Source organism: Lagopus muta, chromosome 1, assembly GCF_023343835.1.
Source record: "Lagopus muta isolate bLagMut1 chromosome 1, bLagMut1 primary, whole genome shotgun sequence".
NCBI lineage: Eukaryota > Metazoa > Chordata > Aves > Galliformes > Phasianidae > Lagopus > Lagopus muta.
In genome coordinates this window covers 189,395,007-189,415,281 of record NC_064433.1, presented here as the reverse complement: position 1 = coordinate 189,415,281, position 20,275 = coordinate 189,395,007, and the positions used below count along the sequence as shown (strand labels likewise).

At 37.0% G+C, this 20,275-nt stretch overlaps 1 protein-coding gene across 1 annotated transcript in view; it reads right to left on the bottom strand.

Annotated features, from left to right (window-relative positions):
• The window catches only part of TENM4 (teneurin transmembrane protein 4), a 1,593,907-nt gene that overhangs the window by 1,290,854 nt on the left and 282,778 nt on the right, over positions 1-20,275 (bottom strand). The window lies entirely within an intron of this gene.

Sequence of the window (20,275 nt, the reverse complement as noted above, 5' to 3'; positions counted from 1 at the left end):
AACCCAAAGCAAGCTAGCTGGGTTCATGGTTTATGCTCTTGGTCTTTCCTTAAAATGAGGTAGCTACAAAGCAAGTGCTTTTACTTTAAGCAAGATGTTATATAATGCTGTTCTTTGTGTCATATCCTAAAGTACTTACTTCCCGTGTACCACCACTGAAATTAAGCATATAGGAGGTATTACTTTCAGAGTGATGTACGTAATAGCAGAGAAAGCATGTGGGTACACTTTTAGTATATTCTCCCAGCAATGTAATTTCTGCATTTTATAGGCTTTCATTGCAAGAGCAAAAAGAATATTTTTTTTGTTTTAGTAGCATTTGAGTTCTTCTACAGACTCCTACAGGAATGGACTTCACAACTTAACTCCAGCTGTGCAAAAAAAGTGTTTCCTTTCTTTTCCACTGTATTTATCATTCTAATAATTTAATTTTGCACGCCTGGCTGTGTAGTAAAGGAAGAAAAATAAAATAACAAACCATCTCCCCCAAAATAAAGCAAAGCGACAACAGCAACAAATACAAATCTAACAAACAAACAAAAAACAGTGAATGCTTTTTTCCCCTTTTTATTGTATTTTGCTGTTTCAAAGGCTGCTATCAGTGTTTCCTCCACCATATTCTTTCAGAACAGAGGCTCCTGGTTTCACTCTACAGCTTTGATCATGTCTCACTTTCCCTAAATTCTATTAAAAATTTCTGCTTTTTTTCTACACTTCTTGGAAGGAATGGACTAAATACAACATCAAATTTTCTGAGATTACACAATGATTTGATTATATTTTCTGTTTCATCTCCTATTCTTTGCTGATCATTGATATATCATGCTTTTATTGTTTTTATTTTTAAAAAAACTTTTTAACACTGAACTGACATTTTATTGAATTATGGACTATAATATTAAAACCTCATTCATGAGTGGTTCATAATCAATTATTGCGTACTCAAAATTGGGATTGTTTATCCCATATCTCTCCTTAAATGTAGTTACATCAAATTCCATCTGACATTTTATCTCTCAGTCTTTCAAGGTGAGATTCATTTGGTGCTATCTGAGCTCTTTGCCTTTAAATTCCTTTATAATCAGTGGAGAGAAACTGACATTTTTAGGGGATGAATTATCTCACCCTGCTTTATGATAAGTCACTCCATAAAAGCACTTATTTCCCTTCACTGATTGTAAAAATGGAACAGAGCCCTCCATGCACTACAGAAGCACACATTCAGTCAGATAAATGCCATTCCTAGTACTGTAGGATTTGCCTGCAGTTTTTCTCAATACGTTTTTCTGTTTTATTGCTCTAACTGGTTTCGTTTTGATCAGCAAGCTTTATCATCTCATTATTAACTCATTTCCTGGATAATCTATGAAGATGTCAGAGCCTTGAGGGATGCTGCTAGTGGCAGTTTTCCTTACATCCTCAAAACTGATAATCTGTTCCTAAACTTTGTTTTACATATTTTCACCTATTCATATTAATTTAGAAGATAAATTTCTGCTTATCCTGCATTAACTTAACTTCTACAGGAATCACCAGTGGGAAATTTATCAAAAGTTTTTGAGCATCCACGTAAACAGGCAAAAATTGCAGAACCCTTTTTTAGTAACATACCTCTTCATACTTTCAAAGACCTACAAAATCCTTCTAGCAATTTCCTCTTTTGGCACACACTTTATTTACTCTTTCCCAGTAATTGTCATATTTTCAGGTGTCCACTAACTCTGCAAGGTATTATTCTCTCAACTGATCCATGCTTCTTTGATATCTTAATTGCATACCGGCTCCACCAACAAGCAGAAACCTCCCTGATCATTTGTGTTAAAATAATAATGATAAAACCATGAAAACTCCACAATTTTTAAAATGCTTTTAGCATTTTTTTTCAGAGTTGTTTTGGTCTTGTCCTTATATGTTTTTCCTGATGATTTTTTTTCTCTTTTCCTTGCCTTAACATGACTATAGCTTTTTAAAAAGATTATTTTTAATGGCATCCTGTCCAATCTTAATGATTTTTTTCCTTTTCTGTTCTTTCGATAGAGTATTTTGATTTCCATACACCTTTCTGACTGCCTTATTGTTGTTTTAAGTGCCCGTGATGATGCTTTTATTCTTTACACCAACTCAAATCTTTAAGCCTTTTACTTCTTAGATCTTTGATGTGGTAGATTTGGTTCTTCATTCATTTAGATATTAGTTAAACATCTTGTGCTCACTGTAACATAGAGGTTCTTTAATAGTAAAAGTTTAAATAACATCCTTTTCCTCTGTACTGGATAAAGTCAAAAGCTACTTCTGCCCTTTGATTTCCATAACTACCTGACCCATGTGAAAGGCAATTTTAATACCAGAGGTGGAGTTTCAGCATCATTTTGTGATGTGACATTTACTCAGATACTGACAATAACTGAAGTCTTCTATTTTTATTGTTTCTCCTGTCCTCACTACTCTAATATTTCTTAGTCTGCCACAGTAACAATAACAATTTAACAGTAACATTTTCAACCAAATAATGACATTTTCTTATATTTCCTGTGATTTCATTTCCAAAAGATTAATGTATTCGTTCTTGATTCACTTACATGTCTGATTTGTCTATAAGTTTAATTGTTTTAAATGTTTGTGTGCCTCAAGTTGTACCTCCATTGTACAACTCTGTGTGCCATCATTGTACAACTTCCTGTTGTTCAGCTTCCTTTTGCCAGCTTCAGACACATCTATTAATAGCTTTGTTTAAATTAATATTTTTACATTTCCTATTATTTAAAACAAACAAACAAACAAACAGCAAATAATAGTAAAACACTGAAATCCTATTTGAATTCTTACTTTGGGAAAGGAGTGTGTCTGACTGCAAACTTGGATAAAGAATAATTTATATCCATATGAGTGGAAATTAATTGCTGAATGATCACACTCCCATATAGAATCATAGAATCATTATGGTTGGAAGAGATCACAAAGACCATCTACTCCAACCATCAGCCCATCACCACCATGCCTACAAACCATGTCCCTCAGTTCCACATCTCCATGTTTCTTGAAGACTTTCAAGGACTCTACACCACCTCCATGGGAAGCCTCTTCCAGTGCCTCATTACTCTTTCTAGGAGGAAATTTTTCCTGATATCCAACCTGAACTTCCCCTGGTCCAACTTAAAGCTGTTAATTCAATAGGAATGTATTTAGACACAATGAAGGACCTGTATAACTCTAAGAAAAGTGATGCTAGCACAAAATGCTTACCATGAAAACTACAACAAATACAAAGAGCACAATGACACTATTTGACAGAGAAATTCTCAGCTGCAAGACAGTATTTTTCAGCACAGTCACCACCACTAGCTTATTCACATGGATGAGTTGATTGAGTCATTCTTCATTTCATGGTGTAGCAGCTGTATATGATCATTTAGAATGTCCGTTGTCTTTCACTGTCACTGCCACCACTGTTGAAACATACCTTCCACACCTCACTGTGCTGACATCCACTGTTTGGTCTCCATAAACAATGAGACAGCATGCATGAACGTCAATGGGTGCTAGATTTTCTGCATGGGGGAATTCAGTGATATACCTTTGCTTCAAACGCACATCCATGTTAGATGACATTTTGCCAGAGTGTTTCTTCTGCTGCCATCTGTCACATTTCAACAAAATATAATGGAATACTAACAGGAAGGCTCAACGTCTACTGCCATATCACCAACAACCACCTCTGATGCTGTGGGCCAACATAATGAAATACTTTCAGAGCAGATCTCATCTATTTTCTGATTTTTTTCTCAGTCACTGCCAGAGACAGTGTACAAGCCTGCATGAACTACAGTCTAACTTTGCAAATCTTTCCTCATATTCTAATGTAAACCTTTTGACTTATTATTTCCTGACATATTTTCCAAGGAAAATGCATCAAACCTACTGCATCTCAATAAAATTATATCCTTGGATTAAATATAAATACTAATTTTGTCAATGATGTGAATTGTGCATACTTGCAGAGGTGAAAAATTAATTACTATAACTGTTGTCATAAATTTTATGAGATGAAAAAGATGATTCAAACTTATCATTCAAGCTGCCATAGGGATATACTGAGCAGCCCTCAGTACTGATCACAATATACTAAAAGAAGATCTGATAGTATAGCATGCTAAGCATTACTCATTCCTTCTAAAATTCAAGGGATTTGAAATAATACAGCATCTGGCAAGATCAGGTGAAAAGATAAGTTTCCACAGATGTGGATTTATTTTTGCATCAGCTGAGAGGAATTTTAAGAGGAATTCTGTTCCAATGTGAGCACTTGATGAATTATGCAGAGTCTATAAGGTCTACTGGAGTTTATTCACAGCTGTTAATATATTTTTTGCTAGAAGTGTTTATGTGTACATCTTGCATGTCAAATCACTAACTCTATGATCCGACATTTCTATTTTCCAGCACATTCATTACTGTCCAGACCAGGGATCTCCTATTGAGGCTCTTCCTCTGCTGCTCTGATCTCTGTAGGTGGGATTAGATGGAGAAAAATCTGTCTCTCTACTGCCAGATATTGAATTACCCAAAGGTTGACAGAAATGCATACAGAGCCACCAGAAGTGATATATGCTTACATTTGACATCGTCATATGTAAGTCAACAGCCAGGTATCATGATGTTCTTGTGATGGAATGGCCTCAGTAATAAACTCAGCAGGTTAAATAAACAAACAAACAAGTAAACAAATATCAATAAATGAACAGAAACAGAATAGATAAAAGAGAAGGAATCTCAATTTTGTTTATTGCACGTTATGCTTCCTCCAGAGAAGCAGCATCATCTTTTCCTTCTAATTTTTACATCTGAGTTCTGATCACAATCTGTGCAGATGCTCTTTCATGCTTCAGGTGTTTAAACTGGCTAATTTTAAACATGTCCATGGGGCATGCATCTTTTAGCACCCTAAGTATCTTTTCACACTTCTGCTCCCAACAGATTTTGGGAAATATTTCTTTACACTTGAAGAAACTTATGTTAAGTGGTCTGGAAGAAGAAATTTTCTCCTGTCATTTTACAAAATTTAGAGTTCAGCTGAAAATAAGGAAGTTCTGAGAAAATCAGCTTTTTGACTTTCCAGTTTAAGAATTCCTTAATATATTCTTCCTGATAGCTATCATGAATAGACAGCATATCTCACTGTATATGTTGAATGTTCCATCATCAAATCACATATATGGAACCCATTATGTTAATGAAAGCCAGGAAACATATTATCGGGACAAAACTGGAAGGAACTAAGATTCCTATGGTTAAACAAAGTCAAACAAATTAAATTGTGTAAGTTTACAGAATAATCCAATACAGTTCAATATTGAATTTAATTTATATACATATATATATACCATACCCAGAATAAATAAAAATATAACTGGATCTGGTCTTATTCAATATTTTCATCAATGAACTGGATGAAGAGATATAGTGCATTCTCTGCAAGTTTGTTGATGATACAAACCTGAGTGGGTGACACACCGGAAGGCTGTACTGCCATTGAGCAAGACCTGGACAGGCTGAGAGTTGGGCAGAAATGAACCTGATAAAGTTTAACAAGGGCAAGTGCAGAGTTCTAATACATCTGGAGAAAAAATAATGGTATGTATCAGTACAGGCTGGAGACTGACCTGCTTGAAACAAGTTTTGCAGAGAAGGACCTGCTGTCCTGGTGGACAACAGGTTGGCCATGAGCCAGCAATGTGCTCTTCTGGACGAGAAGACCAATGGTATCCTGGGGTGCATTAAAAGAGCGTGGTCAACAGGTTGGGAGAGGAAATCCTCCTCCTCTGCTCTGCCCTGGAAAGGCCACATCTGGAATCTTGTGCCCAGTTCCAGGCTCCTCAGTTTAACAAAAACAGTTAAATACTGGAGAGAATCCAGTGGAGAGCTAAAAAAATGATTAGGGGTCCAGACTATCTCTCTTGTGAACAAAGGCCATGAGACCTGGGACTGTTCAGTCTGGAGAAGTCCAAGGGGGGTTCTTATCAATACTTACAAATACCTAAATGGCGGGTATCAAGAGGATGCCAGTTGGCAGTGTTAGGTGACTGGTCTAGGGACAATATTACTCAAACCCTCTCCTCTTTCCAACCTCAAAGTTTTGTATCTGTTGCTTAGGGACATTGCAGGAGCAAGGAGGAGACTCCTGTTCCTGATACACAGGGAACTGTAGAATAGAGAACAAAAAATTACCTGAATCATAAGCTACTAGCTCATCTTTCCCCTATTAGCTGAGTAAAAGACACTTTTCTCTCTCAGCAGTGTCAAGTGAAATCAAGTAGGCATATGCCAAATGACAATCTGCCATTGCAGGGAATATAAATCAGTGGAGACAGGCATTTTATGTTACCTCTTTGTATGCTTTCTCAATGCTAAAACAAAACAAGCTTTTCTTTAAGTTTTCTTGTGTTAGAAATTTTGATGGACTTTCTGTATCTAGAGACCAAGGTTCAATACCTGTAACTGTTTAGTAAAATGGAACTCCTTTCATAAGAACATTGTACTTCTACTAGGCCAATCTTTTATTAGTCAAGTACCGTTAGGCTACTACAACAATAATCTGATTTTTCAGTATGCGCTGGAGGGAAAAAAAAACATTTTAAGTGCTATTTGTCAAAAAGAGTGATATTTATTAGATCTGACCTTTCTCTAAGAACACAATAGAAAGTGTCATTTTTATGTTTGAAAAGATTAGTCCTGCTTACAGTAAGCAAAAGATGAGTCTTCCAGGGGGTTAAAATTATCGTTGGAAGTAATAGAATCTCATTAAAAAGCATGTACTGTGAAGCCTTTGTGATATGCCCCAGTCCACTGTTAAAAGCATGCTCCTACTCAGAACCCTACCTTTCCAACCTTTGCTGTAACATGGAATAGTGCTTGCAAGTTGACCTTTGATGCTGACTTAAAGCACCATGCAATTAACTTTTTCTGTTTACGAAGTTAAGTCTTAATGAAACTGTGTTAAATACCAATATGTCCTTAGCAGACATTTTCTCAAATATAATTCCTGGCTTTCAGATGCTAATGATATACTTTCATACCTACTTTGTTATTAAAAAAAAAAAAAATCACAAATTTATACTGTTGTGCACAATGCAGTTCAATTTCACTCTGGAACAACCTCAGCCAATGAAGAATAGCTCTGAAATGCAAAACAATAAGCTGTATTGCAGATTATTTTATGACCCTGATCCAAATTTCACTGAAGAGGATGGAAATGTATTGCTCTCAAGAATGTGCATGGGTTCCACATATCAGTTCAGAGTGGCTTCACTTTGACATTCAGAGTAGCTCTGTAGAAGATCTCTAGACAGTCATCAAACTCATTTCAGCAAGACCAGTAGTAGATATGCACTCATCTGAAGCAAAGTGATAGATTCTAGAAAGAGGCAAATAGATACTGGTTTCATCAGTGGTTTAAGAACTTAATAAAGAGTTGGATGAATATTGTTTTTCCTGTATTCTAGTGATATATGTAATGCAGAGAAAATAATTTGTCTTCTAGGAGAAAATGGAAAACCACATACACACACAAAAGGATTATCTAGTCTAGTCTAGTTGAGGAAATTAGTCTAGATGAGGAAATAAGTAGAAAAGTGAAGGCTTCATGTATGTTGTTGGATTGTTTTTTTTTTGTTTTTTTTTTATTTATTTTTGTTTGCTTGTTTATTTTATATTGGTTCCTTCCTTCTTACCATCACAATTCCTAGTTCATTACCATAGGGCCAATTAATTCATGCATTTCATAAAAAGAGACTCCACTGATGCTCTGCAGATTTGGGGAGCTTGTATTACTTACCACCCCAAGTCTCTCCCTCCGGTCACTTTCAGCAATAACTTGATTATGAATGCATGACCCTCCAGTAGAAGAGTTAGATTTCTGCATTGATATTGCTGCTACTACTAGGATAATGAAATGATTTTAAAAGGTAATTCTTTTACCACCTTTTTTCTGTGGCTTATAGTAAAGACATCACATACCTAGTCAACCTTTGCTACTCTCTCACTCCACAGCTAGGTTCTTCTTCATGTTTCCCACTGCAGTTTTCTTATTTTTATTTATAATTCAAGACCTTTCATTGACTGGATATTAGTGCACAAATGTGTCTCCTCATGCTACTCACCTAATATTAATCACTCAACCAGGAGAAAGTTACAGTGTAGCAAAAAATGTAAGAGTTGCCTCATTTTGCAATGAGCAGAAGTTGCATGTATTTTCTGACTGAATTAAACCCATAAATACTAAATCTTATATTGCAGCTACTTTTCTGTCTCAAACCAAAATTTGTCATACCAAACTAATAAACTCCTAGTATTCAGACTAGAATCTGCCTAAGTTGACATGCACCGTGTTTATTAATAGATGATTAATTCTAATTAAGCAATTAAGAAAGATCAACTTTATAGAAAATTTTTGCATTCATTTTGTAAACAGCATTGATTAATATGCTTAGAGCAGTTCTGAAATCCATACACAACTGAATGAGGTCTGGAATTTATGAATGCCACACTCTTATCAGGTGATTTACCTCATATATTTTATGATATATACCAGCAATTTTCATCCTCATCTCTCTGAAAAATAAAAACAACAACAAACAAACAAATGACAAAAACAACAACATAAACCAGCCATGCTGCAGAGCTTGTCAGATGTGAGCTAAAAAGGGTTTGTCATAAGCATCAGGACAACTGAAAGTACATATATCACTTGAGAGAGGTGAGTTGTTAAAACTTATTTAAAGCCAGCTAGGAGGCAAGCAGTTGTAGGCCAAAAAGAGAAGACTAGATAAAAATCTTCAGAGAACTCCTTACTGCAAAGAATAAACTGACTTTCAAGGGAAATGAATAAATAAACAAACAAATAAATAAATAATTAAATAAATAGACAAATAAATAAATAAAAGGAAAAACAGATATATGAAACAGCTAGAGAGAAAACCTTCAATTGCATGGAAATCGTGCTTCAGACAGTGTCTACTTTATAGTGCCACAAATATGAAAAGGCCAATTGCTTCAATTCTATCCTTTCATGTTTTCAGAGAGAATGTCTTTTTGACTTTATTTATATCATCAGCAGTGGAGAATTGGTTTGGAGAAGCTTTATAATACCAGCACTCACACACCTGCCTTCAGTACATGAATTATGTTCTGACAGACAATTACAAAGTGTTAGAGAAAGACTGTTGTAAATTATAACTAATACATCATCTCATAGGCTCCTGGCAGCAGCAGAGAATTATTCCTGAGTTAGAAGACTAGATGTCTAGCACCCTGTGTGAGGCAGAACACAACTGCATCATATAATAGTGATCCTAGAAAGAAAAGCACAACACTATGCCCTTGCTTTCTTTGTCTTGCAGAAGATGACATTCATGCACCTTTCAACATTCTTCTGACACTGAGTTTGCTATGCTTTGGCTGGTAATCTGCATATTACCTGTATATACTTCTCTATTCTATACAAATAGTCACGTCAATCAGGAGAGCTAAAGAACGGTAAATACAAAGAGCTACTGTAATGCAACATTTTAAAGCAAAAGCAAGAGAGAGCTTTTAGTTCTACATGAAAACTTCTGTTTTATTTGCAGAAAAATCCTAGTCTAATTAATAAATGGAGAAATCCTTTCCATTCTTCCTTGTCTCCATTCTTCATGACTCTGATATGGCTTTTAAATTCAGCTTAATTTAATTCAGTCAGAAATGAAATACCACGCCCTACTGAGCAAGGTGACAGTAGTGAGGTTAGGCATTCTGAAATAGATGTCATCTGCTGACTTTCACAATAAAATGACATTCCCAGAAGGGGCAGTTACATAAAGATGAAAAGAATGCTTTTGTGGAAAAGATGAATGCTGCATGTTCAGATGCAATGTAAGGGAAGTTTCTCATTAGCAGCAGAAAGAAAGGTCTCAATTTGAAGAAGGGTAGTGTCGTCTTTTTTTTGTTTGTTTGTTTGTTTGCTAGTTTTCTGTTCTTGTTTATTTTTAAAGCAAGTAAAGGTCTATATAATAAATAAATAATTAAATATATTTAAAAGTACAAATCAAATAAATGTATTCTTTAAGCATTTCTATTTATTGCACTCTGATAATAGGGATAGGAATAATATCTAACCTTCAAGCAGTTAAGACAGGTATGTAAATAAAAGACTTCTATGAATAAGTATAGTAAACTTATAAAACTCATATTTATATGTTTCTGTAGTATTTATTCAAAGCTCAGTTTGACTATACTGGGTTGTGGAAGGGAACAGAGCAGGAAATAATAGTCTCTTCTCCAGTGACAGGACTGAAGTGACTGTCATGAAGCTGACGAAAGGAAGGATGGGTATCAGGAAAAGGTTCCTCATCAGAGGATTGTCAGACACTGGAACAGGCTCCCCATAACAATGGCACAGATCCAAGCTGCTAGAGTTCAAGGAGCATTTGGACACTGCTTTCAGACATAAAGTTTGAATATTTTGTGGTCCTACTTGGAGCCAGGAGTTGAACTGGATCCTTGTGGGTCACTTCAAACTTGGAATCACAGAATCAGAGAATCATAGAATAGTTTGGATTTGAAGGGACCTTTAAGACCATTTTCTTCTAACCCCACTGCTATAGGCAGGGGCACCTCCCTCTAGACCAGGTTGCTCAAAGGCCCATCCACTCTGGCCTTGAATACTTCCAGGGAGATGGCATTCACAACCTCCCCAGGCAACCTGTGCTTGTGTCTCACTCTCACTGTAAAGAATTTCTCCCTAATATCTAGTCTAAATCTACCCTCTTCCAGTTTAAAGCCATTTCCCCTTGTCCTGTTGCTACATGCCCTTATAGAATTTCCTCTCCTGCTTTCCTGTAGACCCCTTCAGGTCCTCGAAGGCCACTATAAGGTCCCTTGGGAACCTTCTCTTCTCCAGGCTGAAGAGCCGCAACTCTCTCAGCCTGTCCCCATAGGGAAGGTGCTCCAGCCCTCCAATCATTTTTGTGGCCCTGCTCTGGACCTGCTCCAACAGCTCCTTTTCTGCCTTGTGCTGAATGCTCCAGAGCTGGATGCAGCACTGCAGATGGCATCACATGAGAGCAGAGCAGAGGGGCAGAATCACCTCTCTCAACCTGCTGGTCACACTTCTCTTGATGCAGCCCAGGATACAATTGGACTTCTAGGCCCTAAGGACACATTCCTGGCAATAACAATATAAAAAGGCCTTGAAAGTGCAAATTCTTATGATGTCATAAGAATAAATTAGTTATTTTCTCTGGATTTCATGTAGCTTTTCTTTCTATTTCATTTGTAATGTAGAAAACAGTCTTGAGTATGACGATTTTAAATCAGTTGCTGCATATTTCAAATTTCAACATAATTGTGTAGTGTTGCATAACATAAAAGACAGAAATCTACGTATAAAACTAAAGAAGAAATCCTATTTATTTGTTTGTTTGTTTGTTTGTTTGTTTCCAGGTCAGCAGTAATGCCTTTTTCTGCTGTTTCTCTTTAAATAAATAATTACCACTACTGAGATTAACAGCATCCAGTAGCAAAGCTATATTTTCAGGTGCCATTAGAAACCATGGACTCCAAGAACGTGCTGCTTCTGTGCATTTCATTTACTTCCTTATCCTTTTTAGGTTCCTTTTATAGACTGGGAACAGTTCATAGTCAAGTTACATAGGTAGTTTCCCTTCTGCAAAACCGTGAAATACTGCACTCTTCAATGAAAATATCTCAAAAGCCATTCAATTTGAACTCTGATAACAGATTTTTCCATAAAAGTACGCTTCCAATAAAAATTTCATACAGAATCTCCTCAAGTGGAAGGGAACCACAAGGATCATTCAATCCAACCCCTACCTCCAGATAGGACCACCAAAAATCCAAATCCTATGATAGCAGTGTGCCAGTGCTCTTAGAGCTCCGGCAGCTCAGGGCTGTGCCCACTGCTATTGGGAGTCTAGTCCTGCTCATCACACTCTGGGGCAGAACCTTTCCCAAATCCCCATCCTGACCCTCTCCTGACACTGCTGCATGCCATCCCCATAAGTTTTCATATTCTGAGAACAATGAATTGCTCTGTAAACTCTGATTTTCATGATTTGTACTGTCAGGCATTTAATGCCTACTGATAATATTTGTAAATAGTACAAGATATCATTGCATATTCAGACCTCATCACAATCCTGAGACAACTGCATCAGTGTGAATATTCCAGTACCACATTACTGCCATGAAGATCAGTTTGAGTTCACATTTTCTCACTGCACACCTGTAATCGAGGCATTTTTTGAAGAAGTAAGAAAAAGCTATCAAAATACTCTCATTAGCTGTTGACAAGAAGCAGAAAAGCTCAAGTTCATTCACGTCAGCTGAACAGCCAACTACTTTCATCATCAAGCTTAAACCAAGCTTTACTTGATCCTCTGTTAACATTTGTAAGCTACTTAAACACTCCAAGGTGTACAACAGAGAATTATTTTGTGAAAAGGACTTTACAAACTGTATCCAACTCTATGAATAAAGCAGCTTATGAAGGATTCAGAAATGGCTTTTGATTATCAATATACAGACTTTGTGAACAGGAACTTTGAACAGAAGTTCTTATTAGTTGGGGAAACACATTGCTGAGAACAATCTGGATTTCAGAACAAACACTATAACAAGCAAAAATCTAAAAAAAAAAAAATTTGTTTATTCAAGAACTACCAATAGGAAGCTATTTTCTTTCATTATATTTTCTACCTTGACTGAGGAACAGAGATGTTCAGCAGTTTGTTCTCTGATGGTGTCAGCAGCTGACATTTCAAGAATATCACATGAATTTAGTGTAATCCAGCGGCCTGCTATCAGCACTTCCTGTAGGTCATCCAAAATGAGGGGAATTTTGAGGAGTCTTTTTACTTCAGAAATTTTAGTTCCCCTTTATTCTAAAGCTTATCCTACAACTCTTCAAAACAAAACCAACAAAAATTAGGGAAAAAAAAATGGGGTGGAGCAGGAAGAAGAAATATCTATATTAAAAAAGCATGTAATTCGTCCTTTTTATATTGGATAAGTTTTAAGTCAAAAAGAAGTTACATTTTTTCATGATTTTCTTTGTTCTTATGACCCTGTTCAGTCTTTTTCTGGTTTCTTTTTACCCTTACTCTTTTTCATCACATTCATTAACATATTCATTCTCCACCCGTGATTTGGACAACACTGGAGGTAGGTCAGAAAGTGAAGATAGCCACTCCAGCCCCTTAGCCATAATTGTTTTCTACCATGCATTTCCGTACATCAGTGCTGTCCTGTTTTCCATTCATGCATTCCCTCAGCACTGTCTCTGTGCTGCTATTCCCATCTGTGTAACACAGAAATTTGAAGATATGTTGCTCTCAGGAGAAAGATTGGAAACATATTCTCTATTACATTTTATTGAAAAATATATTCCCATATATTCTGGCTGCCACTGACATTGGCATTTGATCCATCGTCTTATGTTCAGCCAGCCTACATTAAGATTTGTGGTGTATATATCTGTGATAAAGGAGGGAACACACAATTACAGGAGAAGAATGGTGCTGGAGAATTTGGGTTTGTTCCTTTTAAAAAGCAAGGTGGTGATTTCAAGGATATTTAAAATTAATTAAATGTACCATGTGGTGAAAAATTAACCACAAGGAAAACCATATGGATAATTATAAACAAGGATCAAATACCAATTATACTAACAGAAGTACACTTGAGGCTCATTTTTATTGAGCCTATATGAAGACAACAGAAGATGATAGTGTCAGCAGAAAACTTATTGCAAAAGTTTGAAATCTCAGCCTCACGCTCTGTTCACTGCATTAATTGGATCATTTCTGTGAGGCAGTTCATCATAAACCCACAAACATCTTTACTAGCACAAGTGAGACCAAGACAATCACCATCATAGGAAGGATGGAAATACAGAACTATCTTAAACTGCATTTGGTTGCCGAAGTGACTTGTGACACTCCATTCTAAATCTAAAGCCTTCAGTTTAGAATTAGTCATCTAATATTTAGATGTCTGTGTGCTGATGTGAAGCTTGTAATATGGGGTAAGCAAACCCATTAACACCAATGAGAAGGATGAAACATACACCCTTCATTTCATTGTCCCATGAGCACATCCTTGGACTCTATCTATCTACATATGCTGAATCTGCCTGTGATTGAGTGAATTTTCTTCATGGCAACCTGTATGGTGCTGTGTTTTCATTTTGTAATCAGACTAACCACAGGGATATCCCATACTTCATGACATCAACTTCAGCAATGAAAGGTGGGACAAAGGAGAAGGAATAGGAGTAGGGATTATGGTATTTGTTTTCCCTAGTAACCATTACATTACATGTAAAGAAACCCTGCTTTCCTTGAAATGATACAACATCTGCCTACCATTGGAAAGTAGTGAATTAATTCTTTATTCTCCTTTCCATACACACACAGGTTTTTCTTTATATTATCTTTATGCCAACATACAAGTTTTCTTGTTTTCACCCTTCCTTTTCTTTCATATTCCAAAGCGAGGGAGTGAGGAAGTGGCTGTGAGACTTAACTGTCTGCTAGGGTTAATCAATGACAAAATGTCATAACTTCCCTCAGAGTACTTCATGCACAGGAATGCATTAGCTGGTGCTTCCACATGGACTAAGGCTGGCTGTAATCATCCACTCTTTATTGTTTTAAAATAGTACATACCTGTAGAAAGACGGATGAGCACAGATGCTCAGAGAAAGAAGTCTGCAGACTGAAGGCAGAGGAATTGCATCTCAACTACTATTTCAACTACTATCAAGTTCCATAGGAGGAAAGGATGAGATATCTGGGAATGTTTAACCCGAAGAAGAAAAAGTTGAAAGAGGATCTTATCATCAATGTTTATAAATATCTTAAGTGTGGGAATCAAGTGGATGGGGCTAGTCTCTTTTCAGTGACATTCACAGACAAAACAAGGGATAATGGGAGTGAACTAGAACATGGAAAGCTCCATACGCACACGAGGAAGAGCTTCTCTACTGTGAGAGTGACAGAGCACTGGAACTTGCTGCCCTGAGAAGTGATGGAATCTCCTTCTCTGGAGATGTTCAAGACTTGTTTGGACACCTACTTGTGCAACCTGCTGTAGGGTAGCTGCTTTAGCAGGGGATTGGTCTTTCCAACCTCTGTAATTCTGTGATTTTTTACTACCGCTTACATGTAAACATCTATGAGTACAAGAAATTTCTGAGGCTTCCACAGAAACAATAAAGAAAGTACATGCTTTGTCACATTCTGAAACAGAAGCCGAAAAAACTTTAAATTCAAAGCTGAGGTATGTTTTAAAAACTTTACTCAACATACTCAACACCTATAAAACACTGAAATCTTCCTCCATTGTATTTTAACTTCAATTTACAGCATATTATGTGTTTGCTTATAACAGTGATGCTTTTCTGGACTTGAACCTGAAATCCAAATACAAGTTCAATACAGGGGTTGCTCTCTCAAATCTCTGATTATTTACAATAGTAAAATAAAAGAGAATAAAACTAGCTAATAATTAAGCCTATGAATAGCCTTGCTCTTAATTTGTCAAATTCTATATTTTCTTCCCAGCAAAAAAGTTTCTTTGAAACTGTTACATTCATGAAACATTTTTGAGTAGAGCATCTGATATGTGATTTAATCTCTTCCAAGAAAAGGATAGTTTGGTGCTTTTTTTTTTGCCCTTTTCCTGTAGGACCTTCTACTCTTTTTGTTTCTGATTAAAAGCATCATCTTTTTTACTTTTCTATTCCTGATTCACAGTTCCACATCTTAATTTGCTAACCATATGCTCCTCTGATGCAATCAGCAGATGTTTCTTCTCTCAAGCTTAGCCTGCACATATCTCCACAGTATCAAAAAAGCTATATGCCAGAAACACTAACTAAACTAAACATGTGATAGAAACAGATAAAACCATTATCAGTCAAATTTCTATGCTATTTTGATTACCATTTCATAGCTATCATTAATCTGAAAAAAAAAATAGAACTGTAGCTTCGGATTTTGAAACTCTCTTTGTTTCCAGCATCAGTGCATCGAAATTCATCTTTGGGAAGTAGTCCTGTTTACTGTAACAGACACTTTAAAAACAGAAAGCCCAGCAGTTTTTCTTCACAGGTGACTGGCCAGAGTCAGGCCGAGCACACTCCCTGTGGGTATTCTTAACATCGGGATCTTTCTGACCTTGCATACTAGACCTGTCACTTCTCACTTACCCCTATCAATATGTTAAAATGTGTATTTAACATTTCACCCCTCTTTCTCTCCACCATGTCGTATTCCCTTTGTGCTAACAATCTGTATGTAGTTCCAGTAGCTGCTGAAAGAAATTCACTGTGTTTAGGTTTATTTGTTTTGTCTGAGTTCTGGGGAGAATATTGATTTACATGTCTGCTATAATCATAATAATAACTTGCAAGTTGCATCTCTTCATGTGCATATTTAACAGTTAGTGAGCCTATCCTTATTAAATACCTATAAATATACTTTCCAAATTGCTATTCCTGTTCAAACAAACCACAAATCAATCTAAGAATCAAAAATTCATATACTTATCTGCAAATAAAAATTCTATGTTATAAGACTGTAAAACATCTTTACATTTGTTTTAGATAACGGCACACAGCAAAAAGAACCCTATCCAAAGTTTATCAAGACTTTCAATGTGATTCTTTTTGGGTTTTGGAAACATACACCCTCTATGATACAAATTCAAGAAAGATCAAGAAAGTTGTGTTTATTTCATTTCTAAAAATATTCTGATGCCTGAGACTATGAGGGGTGTGCAGCTGATAATATGGTTATGTACACAATTCTCTGGAAGACTGGATCATTCAGCTGCTGTAGGGATGCTGGGCTCTTTCTATCACACATATCGCAACTTAACAGGGGTCTCTCAGACCCCTCATAATCTCAAATTTCCATGCCAAATGACATGGCAAACTTCAAATATGGTGTGTATCGTGGTGCTTTGATTGATGACATAGTCCTAAGGTTTGCTTGGCTTAAAAAGTGTTTTCTTAACACAACCAAAATATAGCCCCATATAGCTGTGGCATTTCTTAATTGCCCAGGAAATTTGAATAAATTAGAGAAGAAGGAAGAAAGGCAAAAGGTTTTGATGGACACAAAGGAAGGAAACTGTGTTCCATAAGACCAGAAAGAAAGAATATGTTCTAAAAGTGGAAACATTTTATTTACCTCATTTCACCAGCTACCTGGTTTCATTCATCACCATTTGATATCATCAATAGAGTATCTATAACACAATGGTGCAAGAGGCAAAAATAGAATGGTTTTACTCTCTCCTTTCCCCAGTCATTTAGATGCTTAGTTATCCATATCCACACACAAGTACACAAATAACTGAGTTCTTCAGAGGGTTTTTATCTCTCTCTTCTTTCTCTCTCACTCTCTCATGTCATTAATGTTTTCTTAAACTTCATTATTTAGACAAACACAAATGAAATTGCTACTATTTGATCATTGAGAACCAAACTGATGGTAGATAACTATGTTAAATCGATGACACTAACTTAAGGCATCAGCTTGTCAGCAGGAACGCTGGCAAAGGCTCTGTTTCAGAAAAAGAACTTTTCCTTCAAATCTCAAAATACATGTGAAAAATTTTATTATCAAGGAGTTGAAAGAATTCAGCTCTGACTGTGTGTGTGTGGGGGGGGGGGGGAGAGATGAAAAAAAAACACAATTGAATTTACTGGCAGATGCATTTCTGTATCTGCTAAACTTACTGCAATTCTAACTTTCAAAGAAAATCCTTCCGGTTGGAGGCCTGTAACTAGCGGTGTTCCTCAGGGGTCTGTGCTGGGTCCGGTCTTGTTCAACATCTTCATCAATGACCTTGATGAGGGGATAATGGCCACCCTCAGCAAGTTTGCCGATGATACGAAGTTGGGAGGATTGGCTGACACGCCTGAGGGCTGTGCTGCCATTCAGCAAGACCTGGATAGGCTGGAGAGCTGGGCAGAAAGAAACCGGATGAGGTTTAACAAAAGCAAGTGTAGAGTCTTGCATCTGGGGAGGAATAATTGCATGCACCAGTACAGGTTGGGGGATGACCTGCTGGAGGGGAGCTCTGCGGAAAGGGACCTGGGTGTCCTGGTGGACGACAGGTTGGCCATGAGCCAGCAGTGTGCCCTTGTGGCCAAAAAGGCCAATGGCTTACTGGGGTGCATTAAAAAGAGCGTGGCCAGCAGGTCAAAGGAGGTGATCCTCCCCCTCTACTCTGCCCTGGTAAGACCTCATCTGGAGTACTGCGTCCAGTTCTGGGCTCCCCAGTACAAAAAAGACAGGGATCTCTTGGAAAGAGTCCAGCGGAGGGCCACGAAGATGGTGAAGGGCCTGGAGCATCTCCCCTATGAGGAAAGGCTGAGTGAAATGGGTCTGTTCAGCCTTGAGAAAAGGAGACTGAGAGGGGACCTGATCCAGGTCTATAAATATCTAAGGTGTGGGGGGCAGAATGGCGAGGCCGGACTCTTTTCAGTGGTGAGTGGAGACAGGACAAGGGGAAATGGCTGGAAACTGGAGCATAGGAAGTTCCGCACAAACATGCGCAAGAACTTCTTTACAGTGAGGGTGACGGAGCACTGGAACAGGCTGCCCAGGGAGGTGGTGGAGTCTCCTTCTCTGGAGATGTTCAAGACCTGCCTGGATGCCTACCTGTGCGACCTGGTGTAGGGAACCTGCTTTGGCAGGGGGGTTGGACTCGATGATCTCTGGAGGTCCCTTCCAACCCCTACAATTCTGTGATTCTGTGATTCTGTGAAATGAAACAAAGCAAAGCAACATCTTTTCAATTGGGTCATCATCTTGTTTAATTGGATGTTGCAGAGGGAAAAGTTGAGAAATACTGAGTTGGAGAAAGAAGTCTGGAAATCTTTACGAAAAGACACATATTTTCCTGTACCTCTAGGCACCCCACAAAATAAAGATCTGAAAATAGTTAAGGTTATAGGAATAGATCTGGCAGAACAAATAAACAGAAATTTGATGAGAAGTATTATGTGCTTCTTAGATGAGCACATGCTTTCCTCCTCATTCATGACATGTACATCGATAATCAACCCACTCATGAAAACAGAACAACAAAACCCAATATGCAGTTAAACACGCAGTATTTCTTCTTTCACAAAAGACTGCACTTTGTTTGCAAGAGAAACCATCTGCAAGCTCAAAAATGACAAATGCAATTCAGTTTATTCACAGTGAGATGAGCAGTTCACTCTTGGCAGTTTCAGCTTATTGAATTGAAGAAAATGAACACAGTTCCTTTTGAAGCTAAGAAATGCTCTCTGACAGGTGATTAATATGAAAACCAAAGTAAACACATTAAAATAAATAAAGAAATTAGAATTGAATGGTTCAAAAGTTCTATGCTACTTCTAACCCTGAAAGTCAAGGGTCAGAGACCACAGTCCACGGGGATTTAGATGGGTGACAAAGATCTAAATGAAAAAGGGGAAGAAAGGTTTGGCCATCATTAGATTAATTCCTTTGACAAGTACAGTGTTTCCTATAACCTCAGTTTCTTGTTCCAGCATATTTAGTGTAATTAACCTTCTATAATAAATGTTGAAGAATTCCAGACCATGTGTGGTTGAAATAAATTTGATAAAAAGCATACTTCACCTCTTAATCAAATGCAATTAAGAGGACAGCTATTTTAATACATTTATTTAATAGTCTAAGCATAAATAAACCCAAATAAGATATTTCAATCTAGTTTTGTCTTCTTCTGGATCTCTTGAGAAATTTCAATGTGCACTTGTTCAGGAGTAGAAATTGAACCTTTTAAAATGAGAATTATATATCTTATTATGACAATTTCAGCTCTTTAATGAGTTGAACATAACGTAAGTAATGCTAGCTAAAAGATATCCCCCTAGAATTTTACTTACTAGCTACATATCAGAAATAAAATAAAAAGGATGATGCTGGCTGACGTACTGCTGGTATGACTTGAGCCTCTTAATTCTCATTTTACGTTATCCACCAATACCTCAATCTGAAAACAAAACCGACTTCTTTTTTCTTTACCAATTTTTCTAATTACTTGTCTTTTTAAACATCTGTTGTGCACCTATGCTATGACTAAGTAATAGTGAAATTACTCCACAGCTTTGTAATCTCTGTCTTTTTAACTGGCAACTCAGCTTACTTCTGTTGCATCTTGAGACTGATTGGAAAATAAATTCATTTACACATTG